This window comes from Cavia porcellus, unplaced genomic scaffold (genome assembly GCF_034190915.1).
Source record: "Cavia porcellus strain 051 isolate PalLab524CR breed Dunkin Hartley unplaced genomic scaffold, mCavPor4.1 scaffold_11, whole genome shotgun sequence".
NCBI lineage: Eukaryota > Metazoa > Chordata > Mammalia > Rodentia > Caviidae > Cavia > Cavia porcellus.
Genome location: NW_026947494.1, coordinates 25956751 through 25969289, shown reverse-complemented (window position 1 = coordinate 25969289; position 12539 = coordinate 25956751). Strand labels below are relative to the sequence as shown.

Genomic DNA, 12539 nt, shown 5'->3' with positions numbered 1-12539 from the left:
TATGGCAAAATCATTGGAAAAATTGTAAGGATTAGAGAATGAAACACCATAAAATATTGTGAGACATGCCATAAGAAATATTAAACTATACTAAGTTTTTGGTAATGAATCTGGGTGGATTGGTGGTTTCTCCTAAACTGGGGCAGGAGGTCAATTGTCAAACCTGAAAATGAATAGGAAACCCTATTAATCTCTATGTAAACTGTAGCTAAAAGCTAATTTCTGTATTCATGTAAGATGTAAATATAGAAAGAAAGAAAATATATATAACTGTGAAAGTCTTATTCATTACATGCAAAGCTGGTACTGCTGCGTTTGTACCGAGTATGACAAAAGAATATATTTCCCCTCATTGCTAGCGTGTTTGTTCTGTTACCTACTGTCTTTCCAGCACACAGTACAGAAAACTCTCAGCAAATGTTATAGAGTGAATAAATTAATGTATGGTGAATTTATACATGGTATGATGTATGGTGAATTCAAACCTTCCAAACACTTTTGCAAGGTTTCCTTTGGGACACACAGTAAGTGATTACAAGATTGACTCAAATTAAAGTGAAGATCCAGGCTTAGAGCTAAAAGGTCTTTGTGAGGCTGAAATCCGCTCTTTTGGGATATAATTAATGGATCTCACTTGTTATGGGATACACTGATACGCTCATGCAGGGGTGGAAAGGAAGATGTGTTTCCTTCCAAGTGTACAGCTGAATTATGAGAAATGTGTAACTGTGTGCATGTTATGTTGTATGTGTGTATAATCTCTATGCCTTTGATTTTGTCTGTATTGACATACACACATTTGAATTTAATCTATCTACTGGAGTATATATCTAATCTATTACTTAATATATATGTATATATCATTAAAGCTATAAGATTGTAATAGTTAAACTTTATGGATTCTCAAGATGGTCAGAATTTAATTTTATCTCCAACAAGTACTAGCTTTGTGACACTATTTAACTGTTTATCTTTTATCTCTAAAATATATCTTTATCTTTTAAATTGGAAAGTTTAGGCCTAGGATTTATTTCAGCAGCATAAGTGCCTGCCTGGCAAGCACAAGATCATGAGTTTGATTCCCTGTACCAAAAATAAATAAATAAATAAAATTAAATGAAATTAAATAAAATTGAAAAGTTTTATTTAAAACAATTCAATTTAAAATTGAAAAGTTTGACAGTATTTGGGGGGGTACTGGGGATGGACTCACAACCTCGTGCTTGCCAAGCAGGCACTTAGGTCATTGAGCTAAATCTCTAGCCTAGTTTGACTTCAGAGTCCTTTTGTGACATGTAAACTTGTATATTTAGCGTCTCAAATATTTAAGTGCTCTATTACCTTTTATTGCTATGTCACTGTTTTCCCAATTTTAAAAATTTTCTTCTTTAAGTAACAAAATTCAATATATTTACAAAAAGCACAGAAAATTATTAGGTTGGAGTGGTTTCACATGCCTATAGTCCTAGCACTTGCGAGGCTGAGGCAGGAGGATTGCTGTGAGTTTGAGGTCAGCCTAGGCTACATAGTGAGTTCAAAGCCAGCATGAACTACATGGTGAGACCCTTTATCAAGAAAAAAATTTTTTTGAGAGGGAGGTGGAAAAGTCATTCGCTAGCAAATAAGTCATTGTATTATTCATCAGAGAAAATATGTAGTAATGCACATGGATTCTAAAGTTACAAAGGAAAACAAAACCTTGGAAATGATGAAGTATAGTTTAGGTTTGAGTTCTGAAAACTTAAATATAGTCAAAGTATAGACTCAGAGAGGTGCATTCTGTTTTGTTTCTCAAAACAAATTAAGAATTAAAAATCAGAACAACAGACTTCTACTAATCTGCTTAGGAAGGCATACATTGTTAATCAGGCTGCAGGCAACAACGTTTAAAAACCAACTTTAAAGAAGTCTGCCTGCAGGAAGGAGAGGGCTGGTGGCTGGGTCTGAAAGCTGGAAAGCCCTCTGAACCTTAGTCCCTCTGGCTCTGAGGTACCATTGACATAGCTTCCTTTGAAATAAACTCCCTTAAAGAAGTCAGAGTTATTAAAAATTATTAAGTTGTCAGCACGGGCTAGAAAAATCATATTTTCACTGGCATGAATGAGCATGAAAAGGAAATAAGTTGGAAAAATATCTATGTAGGAGGACTTTTTGTAGCTTGTACGAGAATCTCACCCCATAAGCTTTTACTGAGCCCGTGCTCTGTGCTTAGTTCTTAGCGATGGCTTCATCTTAAAATTCTGATGTAGAAATGGAAAAGTGATATGTTAAAACTATCTTCTCAATTCCCCCCAACCTAGATTATCTATTCCTTAGAGCAGCTTCAATTTGTATCAGGTGGATTTTTGCCGTGCAGGGAATCAAATAATGAATTTTCCAAACGTCTCAGCTGAGGATCATTCTTAGGAACACTTGTCAATCAGATAAAACCTAAATTGGAAAGTATTTGACGAGCACAGCCCCACTTTGGCACACGGAGCCCCACGGCTGTTCTTCTGGGTTGAGTTTAAACCAGTCCCAATTTGACCCCTGGCTTTTAAAGTCTTTTAAAGTCACAACTTCATTAGTTATTGGTGTAGGTTTTTTGATTTAAAAATACAGTAAGTTTGGCACTCATGTTCTGTGACTAGTTAACCAAGATGAAAAGATTATCACACAGAGGAAAAAAAGGGGGAAAAGAGCCATTTAAAAAAATCTATTTTAATTTAATGACAAACTGGGAAGCAAACATGTGCTCTATTATTGTTCAGAATATCCAGGGGGTAAGGCAAACTTTTTGTTCTATTGTGCCCAATTAATTCAGCCCAGGGTTTCAGTAATTTCTCCTCTCTCTATACACTACATAAAATTCTTTCATTACATCACATTAAACTCGGTCGCCTGAGAGTGCTTTACTCTTATAGAGCTTACAACTTCATATTTTAAATGACGTCGCTGTCCTATTTAGCATCTCATTTGGGCAGAAGCGGTTATTTGGATCAGTACTAGACATCCTGCCTGCCCACTGTTTATTGTGGTCATTAATTTAATGTCATTGTTTTCCAGAGCACAAAGTACATGTCTATTTAAATTCAGGGGTTGGGGGAATTTTTTAAGAAAAACAAACGTCTGTAGAAAGAGGACTATGATATCTGCAAATTAAAAGCAAACTTGATAAAGAAATGGAAGTATCTTAAAAAAGGAAAGAAATCCAAGTATTAAAAAAAGGAAAGAAATGGAATTATCATGACAAAAATCTTAAGTGTAGGACCTGTATTTGACATTAGTGCACTTGATTTCAAAGGGAATTTACTTGCCAATAAACACATTTTCTAGGAATGTAAAAATTACTACAGCACTGGTACTTTCAATATTTAGGGGTGGTGGGCAGATTCCTCTTGAGGACACTAATCAGTGAGTGACCCCACTTCATTCTGCAGGCCTCAAGACATCTCTCTTTCTGATAGAAAGGTGAGTCAGACTGAAACTCTGCCATTGATATTAATCTCAAGGGCACCCTCATGGGATTAATTCTTCATTAAACACTGACAAAATCTAAACTAGATACTTTTAAACTAACAGTTTAATTTGAGAATAACTGCAGGAAGATATAGGAGCCTGACTTGGTTCCAATTAGGATTCACCAGTAGTGTAACGGTCACGGTGGCCTTTATCAGTTTGCACTGATTATTTCTTAGTCTGACCACACACCATTCTAATCGGTGTTAAATTAGAAGCTGTTGTTAAGCAGAGGTTAGACTATTTTAGCGGAATGCGAAATTGAGGAATATCAAACATTTTGTAAGATGGATGATAGCTGATTAATGAAACTCTTGTCTTTTTTTTTAATCCTACGAAAGTAGGTGTCAGCGTTGCTAAAATGTGGTAAGTATATTTTCATGACTGAAATCTGTACTACACCCTGGGGACAGCTGTTTTCTAAAGCAGAAATGTGTACTGTACAATACAGATCAACACCTTAAAATTTTTGTGTATGTCTACAATTTCATGAAGTTTACTTTTAGGAATAAAATGACACAAACTTTAAAATTTACCTGGCTAAGGCAAATTGGTCCTACTTATCAAGTTAGGTATAAACTTTAAAACTTTTCATTTTTCACTGAATAATCCCTTAAATCAAGTGAACAAATTCATGGTCGTGACACATTCTGGCCATGAGCTTGGAAAGTGCTAGTACTAATGGGTGCGAGCTTTACTTAAGGTATTCTGTGTACCTTTTGATTAAATATTTCCTGTGTACTTGGTCTTTTTGGTTATTTTAAATATAACTATGATTCCTCTTTACTTGTTGCTCACCCAAATGAGATGGAAGAGAATTAGGCTGATCATTTTTCTCTGTGAAGGTATTCAATAGCTAACCCATTGGTTATCAGACTTTCGGATGTCACAGAATATGGTTAGCTTTATTTTTAAAAGGGGGTGGTGTTGACTTTGGGTTGCCAATTTTAATTTAGTCAAAGCAAAACCCAGCATGTAATCTATTCATACATACATGTCCATGAAATAATCTGCTTTTTAAATCTAAAAGAATAGAACGATCATTACCCGAGTTTTAGAAAAAATAAATGGAGATTTATGAAAAATATAATAGACTGTCATCACTTTTTATATCTGATCATGGATCAATAAATTTACTTTTGAATGATGATCACATGAGTCTGGATATCCTGGAGAATGACCAATTTGGATAGAGGCTTACTCAATATTGCTACCAACCACTACAAACAAATCAAACCCCAACTTTACCATCTGTCCCCCAAGTAGAGGCCCACACATGAAGGAAAAATTTGAATTCTTCTTTGCAACAGGAGTCTTATAAAGTGTACAAACACATGAACATCCTGAAGAAACTTACATCCTCATTTTCATTGTTAAATTTTCATGCCTGCTCCTTCACAGAATCCTTATAAATAACAATATTGTAGATTTAAATTCCTTCTTTAATTTTTAATGCCAGAGTTAAGTGGAGATGACAAAAAGCAATGACACCCAGCAACCAGAAAGCAAGCTACCAACACAAAGGTACAGATAAAAGAAGGAAATGAATTCAGGCGTTCATGGACAAGACACTTCATCTCTCTGGTTATCAGTTATCTGCCTTGTAAATGATGACGTTGGGTGAAACCATCCATAAGCTCCTTTCTGGGTCTCACATTCTGTGATTACAATTCTAATTATATCAAACGTTCCTTGAAGGGGAGATTAACTACATGACTTTGATGGCGACAATAGAAAGAATAGAGTATAATGAAAATGGCCCATCCAAGTCAACCATATATAAAATTGACCATACTGAGGGGCTGGGGATTTAGCTCAGCGGCATAAGCACCTGTCTCGCAAGCAGGTGGTCATGAGTTCAATCCCAAGTACGGATAAAAAAGAAAAAAAGACCAAACTGAGAAGGTTTCTTTCTCCTCTTCTTCGTTGCCACTTTCTGTCTCCCTTCCTTTGTCTTTTCTACTCTTTGTTTTTGAGGCGTTGTGAATGTGTGTATGCACATGAAATTTTACTTGGTGAATAAATCATTTGGAATTCGGAATTGCAATAGTATTATATTACTATCAAACTTGAAAACTGTCCTTTAAAAAAATCTGTCTAAAGGAGATGATGGTGGATGATCATAAGTTAACCAGAGGAGTATTTTTGAAATGGAATCTGAAACATCATCAGAATCAAGGAAGAAGTTGTCTTAGTACTTGAAGAATGTCAGTTCTTTTCTTTCTCTTATCTTTGTTGTCCTGCAAGCTAAACAGATAAACTATGTGTTTCTGTAACATAAAGTATTCAGTAATACTATGGACCGAATATGCTTCCGACCCATTTGGATCTTATGCATGATATAGCATCCTGAAAGACTGACAGATATACTGAGACAGCACAGCTCCTGTTTCCATACTTGGCATGAGAGAAATTTCCAGTTTACTCTGTTCTTTATATGAGCATCCAGGCAAGATAAAAATTCTGACCAATGTTTGATTCTCAGTTCTACAAAAACAAATCTGGCAGGTGAGTTCAAACTTTTTATATATACAAATGACATTGACGATAATAAATAAACCAATCTTTAGTTGGTAGAACTAACTAGGTAGAAAGTAGAAGTAGCTTTTCTACTTCACACAGTGGTCCAAGTATTTTACATACACTTTCCTCATACTAATTACAAAAGACATCAAAAAGAAAATCTTAATTTGTGGTTTATTTGGCCACTTTTGGTTTGGATTTTCAGGGAATCTCTGGGCCAACACTTGATGGATGTGGTTCTTAACAAAGAATTGTGTTATCTTAGAGTAAAAGTGTGACTCTCTGTGAGAAATAAAATCCAGCAGATGATATTGCTATGATTTGATTAATTTGCCCACAGTAGGACAAATTTAAAGGTTAAAAAAATGTTTTTAGGTTACTCAATTTTTAAAAGCACATGTTAGAGTTTATAAGCTGTAGAGTTTAGTGAAAGCCCATTATGTAGGTCACTTGTCTAAGCATGACGATGATACAGCCAGGACCTGCCAAGATCCCCAAATGCCTGCATGAGGGGTACCATGAAGCATGAAATAAAAGAGACAAGACAAAGACCTCTTTGGCTGGCCCACTTTTATTTTGCCAGTGAGAAGCTCAAGGGGAAGGATGTGAGTGATCCTGGGAACAGTAGTGGAAATTTCTGTGGAGTAGGAAGGAAAACAAAGCACTCTTTTTTTTAATTTTAAAGAGATAAAAATAATGATACAGAATGTCATATCATCAAGATAATAGGAAATTAACAATGGTTAATATATTGCATCATGTATTGCATAATTTTTTTTATTTAGAACTGGGAATCAAGCATTGGTCAGAATTTTTATCTTGCCTGAGGTGCTCATATAAAGCACACAGTAGATTTAAATTTCTCTCATGCCAAGTATGGAAACGGGGGCTGTGCTGTCTCAGTATGTCTGTCAGTCTTTCAGGATGCTGTATCATGCATAAGATCCAAATGGGTCGGAAGCATATTCGGTCCATATTATTATTGAATACTTTGCGTTACAGAAACACATAGTTTACCTATTTAGCTTGCAGGACAACAAAGATAAGAGAAAGAAAAGAATTGACATTCTTCAAGTACTAAGACAACTTCTTCCTTGATTCTAATGAAGTTTCAGATTCCATTTCAAAAATACTCCTCTGGTTAACTTATGATCACCCACCATCATCTCCTTTAGACAGTAGTGTTTTAAAAGACAATTTTCAAGTTTGCATTCTATGATACAAAAGAATAGTGTGTACAAACATGTTAGAGATATAGTCATGTTTATAAAATTGTATTTAATGGTAGCACCATTCATAAAGAGGAAAATACGTTCTGTGTATTGGTAGTAATTTTGATTCTACTTTGAGTCTTATGCCTCCCTCATGTAAAAATTTACCTTTTTGCCTCTTTTCATTTTATGCACTTGGACAGCACTTCAATGCAATTTTTTTCTTGTAGTTTGTATATTAAGTGTCCAAAACTTATTTTTTTTTTCCATACTCACCCATTCAGGAAATGAAAGGAAGAGAAAAACACAGTGCTCTTTCAAGTGATGAGACATAAACATAAATCACCCCTTGGTACTTTAGCTTTATGTTCTACAACTTATTCATAAGCTGCTCTCTTCCATGAGACTCACTGCATATCTTAGTGAAATCCTGCAACCCACAATGCTTATTTCCACTGCAAACCAAATGTAATGGTAACATTCTGACTTTCATTAAAGTCTTCTTTTATCTCTCAGGAAGGTGCTCTGATTGCTAAGCAGACACTTCCAATGACGTAGTGTAAAGATACTAAGCAGAGGAAGCAAGGTGAAATAATCTCTGCTAATCTGCAGGGAGGAGAGAAATAGCACGCCCTGCACGTGGACCTACTCCACATTTTTGAGTGTGTGCACAGAACATTTATTTTCAGTAAGTAACTCTGTTGGAAGATTTGAAAATTTCCTGCATAGTTCAGTTTTCAACAGCTAGACTACTGATTGAAGATGATTTTCTTTGGCCCAATTGTTTTTGGCTTTAAAATTCTGACTTTATTTCCCTTTTCTGATAAATGAAGGTGCGCCACCTCTTGGAAGGGTTATTTGCACTTTTGTCTTCCCTCATCTTTTTCCTTTGCAGGCGAGAATGCCACAAAGACTATATTCAGCTGGTTCAATGGTCAATGAGTGAGAACCTGAAGTTCCTCTTAAAACTATTTTGAAAAAGGGAATCTTTTTCAGGAATAAGAACTTTCAAATGTAGGCCACTGGATCTTTGTGAGAGGTAAGCATGTACTATTTAGATCCAGGAAAGTTCTTCTAGTTCTCATCTGTCTGTACAATAAGATAAAAACCCAAATGGAGAAAAAATAAATAAAAACAAAAGAAGGAACATTTCATAACTAAATGCTGTATGTGTTTAACTTTCTTTTTTTCTGCAATTCTCCTATTACCTGAATGTTCTCAGTCTTTATGTTTAGAATTATTATTCAGAAAAAAACTTAAACCAGAGAATGTTTGATTAGATACATTTTTGATTTATTTTGCAAAGCAAATAGTAGACATTGGCGAGGCTGACGTACTATTAAAAACGCAATTCTGACTGAATCACTGGTTATTACTTTTATAAGCAAGACCCTCATTCTGATGGACCCCAAAGAATGAGTTGCAGTGACTAAGCAAACTTCACAAGGCAACTGGCTTATGCTGGATGTTATCTCATTTGGAACACATTTCAAACTTTAGAACAGATTTTTAAATTGGAAGTTGAAACCTGCAGATTGTCAGCAGAAGGGGCCGATTCACCTCCAGAACTTATCCGACCCCAAGTTCCAGCAGTTTTCAAAGGAGCATGTTATCTAAAATGTGTTGTGATGATACATCAAAAAAAGACGGTAACACACACACACACACACACACACACACACACACGAGCCAAAAAAAAAAAAAAAGGGCAACACATGCATCTGAGCATCTTTTGGGACTTTTTACATATGCTTATTTGAATGGAAACCTTCGTTAGAAGCTACAATTTCAATACAATCTGTGAATGTACACCAATCTCTAAAAGACTAAATTTTTCTCTGCATGTATTTCTTTAGTGGCGGGAGTTGTTCAAGTGGAACTTTTAGAGTCATAACTATAAGGTCACTTTTATTAGATAATTTGGAACTTAGGAAGTAGAGTCTTGGCAAGGCCAGAAATATGACACCTTCTATCATATTAATGGTAGTAAATTCTTTATTAATTGGCCATTTCTTTCTTTGGGAATCACAGCACATTTGCCAGAAGTCTAGGTACTTACACAACTGTGAAAATACTCCTGAGTCCCTTAACGTAGGGGAACTATAGAAAAGCAAGTTTTTGCTAGCAATAATAGTAATTGTTATTGTTACTGACAGCAATAACAATAATTTTGACTTGGCACAAATATCAAGATACTGTTGAAAGAATACTAACTTGCCTGCAGAGAAAAAGTTGTTATGCTCTTATTATCTTAGATAGGAAAATGTATACTGAGAATGAACCACAGGGAAAAATGCATAGAGTGACCCACTAGAGGTCCCTTCCAACTAAAAAAGTTGCAGTAATTCAAAAGATGCAGCTTCAGTTAGGTTGCCATCATGACTTCAAAGCAAGCAGGGCCAGAAAAAGGGGTACCACACAATAATTTCTTAAGACACACATCTGTCTCTTTCTTTCTAAAGCTCTATGTGGAGCAGTCAGTCAATTAGCCTTAATTACACATTCAGAACTTGTTATTCCAACTTATTGACACAGTGAAGGCACTATGACAGTAGCTGTGCTTTCTAGAAATTTTAGTTGTATTTAAGTATCTCAAACAGTATTTTGCAAGATAATCTCTTCCTTAAAAGGGAAGAATGCCTCACAGTAAATTTTTCTTTCAAGGCTGATGGAAGTGGTGGGTGGAGGATGGAAGGTACACATCTGTGATAGAAAGCAACTTGGTAGAAAATGATTGTGTTTCCATATATTAACTTTGCAGAGTTAGCACTGGCAAAAATAATTGCAAGAAATTGGTGGAAAAGCCAGCTGATAAAGGGACTAAAAGTCCCTAAGGAGATATCAGCCTGTCACTTTCTGCTAATGGTAGCAAAAGATAATTGTGGACAAATACAGTAGTACTAAACCAATGCCATTTTCCTGCAAAAATGTGTAGCTGTCTCTTACGTTTTTCTGAAGCAATTAGTTACCTTCTCCGCTTCAAAAGTGTAGCATGACACATGAAACTTGGTGGGAAGTATCTACCCTTTCTCTCCCTCCGAACCCCTCCCCCCTTTAAATTGGAACACACCAAGAGCAAAGTGGGATGAGATAGGATCCTATGTGATTGTATTTTGCAGTCAATTGTTCGATTTCTTTCAGGCTCCTGAGCTCTGCATTGAAAATCTGGCCTCTGGCATCCACTCTACCCTCCTCTTTATGACATCACGAAGACATCTGCTCCATCACATCCTCTCTCTCCACACAACTGGCTTTCTGAGTCTCTAAAAGAGCAAACACAGAGCCATGCAAGGGCTAGTACACAAAGGATGGTGCTCAAGCTAACTGGAAGAGAAATTTTTTTCATTGTTTCCCTCTCCTTAAGTACAATCCTAAATGTTTTTCTTTTCAGGTAAAGATATTGCAAGAAAACAAAGGAAATAAGCAATCTTTGGCCACCGCTGGCATATGCATATTTGTCTGGTCACTGTTTGCATAAGCATATTTGTTACACATCCTTGGAATAGTCGTGTAGTAACTAAGTATATCCCCATTCCTTTGAGAAAACAGAAGAGTTTGCACCTCCGGGTAATCAGCCACTCAGGAAGCCTACAATTGCTTCTTGCAATCCCCCAGAGCAGTCACATAATGTATACCCCAGCAACGTTGTGGTTGCTGGAAAACCTTTCCTGCACCATGTGTTTCATTCCGTAAGTGAAAGTGAAATAGGCCAGAGATACGGGCTGGTATACTACACCCCTATCATCATGACAACGTCTTTCGGAAAAAAGTGGAGCGAAAAGTGTATCCCAGCAGATTAGACCTCGTGTATCTTGAATATGCTCAGTAGTTAAATCAGTTGCCAGCTCCCTGCATTAACAGAGACCTGCATTTAACTCTCCATAAAATATGGATTTCATTGCAGCAGCTACAACGCTTTCCCAAAACCGCGCTGACCTGGCCAGAGCCTCCAGTCTGAAGATCTACGGTAACTCTTGGCTTGGCAGGAGAATCTCACCACAGAAATGGTCCCAGAGCTGCGACGGCTGCAGCTACACCACTACCCACCCCCTTCTATTACATGCCGGATGAGCGCAACGTGGGCTCGGTTTTTCCTACAACTGACACCCAAAGCCAGGCGCCCACGCTCCTCTCTCCAACCAGTCCCGGGAAGGCGCTCTCCCCGCAGACTTGTGCCTGATCAGCCCTGGAAAAGCACGAGCGAGCTGCGTCTTCCACATGACTTTTCCTTGGACAGTGCGCTCCATTTTCGGAGTCCAACGTTGGACTTTCCTTGCAACCTAAGCATTTCTGTTCTACACCAGCCAGCAGGCGTTGCCCTGAACGTGCAAGCTAACAATTTTCTTTAGCTCCTTCTCTCAGCCAAATCATCTCTTTTAAGTTTTCCTTATTGGGAGCAATCCAGAGTTTAAAGACTATCTGAATTTCTACATTAGTGCCAAAGCCAAGAAATGTAACTCAGCCCAAACCATCCCCAATGGAGACCCTCGTAATGCAGGCAGGTGGAAATACATCCAGCCCCCAACGGTTCCGCGCCGGTCCTGCACGCACCAGCGCCCTCGGTAATTGACCAGCCAACTTTGCAAACGCCGGAGCTGCAGGGCAGACCCCATGGGCAGAGACGGAAGCAGCGGGCCCTTCCGAGGCGGCCGGTTCCCGCGCCCCCACCCAGCCCGACGCGGGATCAGTCTTACCCTGAGCGGAGCGGAGACGCGCGCCCGGCTCCCCCGGCAGCGGCGCCGTCCTGGGCAGCGGCAGCAGCGCGCGCACCGGACCGCGCGGCGCACCGCTCGCCTCGCAGGCTGAGCATTCCCGGACCCGCGCGCCGCACCCGCGGGGCGGAGAGGGCTCGCTCTCGCTCTGATTGGCTTCCATCCACGCACATTATTTAAAAAAGAAAAAAAAAGGAAAATGCATGCATAACCACCGGGACCGCTACCGGAGCCCGAACCCACCTCTGCTCGCCTGCCAGCGCCCGGGGAGCCCCTGCGACCCGCCCAGGCTGCTCCTGCTGCGGCCGGCTCCGCCGCTCCTGCTGCCGCGGCTGAAACTGCAGCTCTCGGGATGGGAAGGTTACGGGCTCGGGAGAGCAGGCTCTTGTGGGCACACACTGATTTGCAAGTGAATGAAGTGGGAGGGAGCAAAGAGAGGAGGACTTTGTTAAAGAGGCCCGGAGCCTGCCCCCGCCCGCCCCCTCCCCTTGACAGAATGACTCCCAGTGTTTGAAGTCCTGAGCGATTCGCTCCCTGGAACGCTCCTGCAGCCCAGGCTCCCTCTTCTTGTTCTTTCTTTTTCTTTTTTGGCGGC

The 12539-nt window shown here is 38.8% G+C and overlaps 1 protein-coding gene across 3 annotated transcripts in view; it reads right to left on the bottom strand.

The window, feature by feature from the left end:
* Nucleotides 1–12334, bottom strand: part of Cdh6 (cadherin 6) — a 125861-nt gene extending 113527 nt beyond the window's left edge. The window contains exon 1 of one of the 3 annotated variants that reach the window (XM_063258022.1): nucleotides 12188–12334. The gene's annotated coding sequence lies outside the window, so the exon portion shown is untranslated. Of the gene's footprint in view, nucleotides 1–11926; nucleotides 12131–12187 lie in introns of those variants that run through there. The other 2 variants (XM_063258020.1, XM_063258021.1) reach the window with 2 other exon arrangements.
* Nucleotides 12335–12539: the final 205 nt, after the last annotated feature.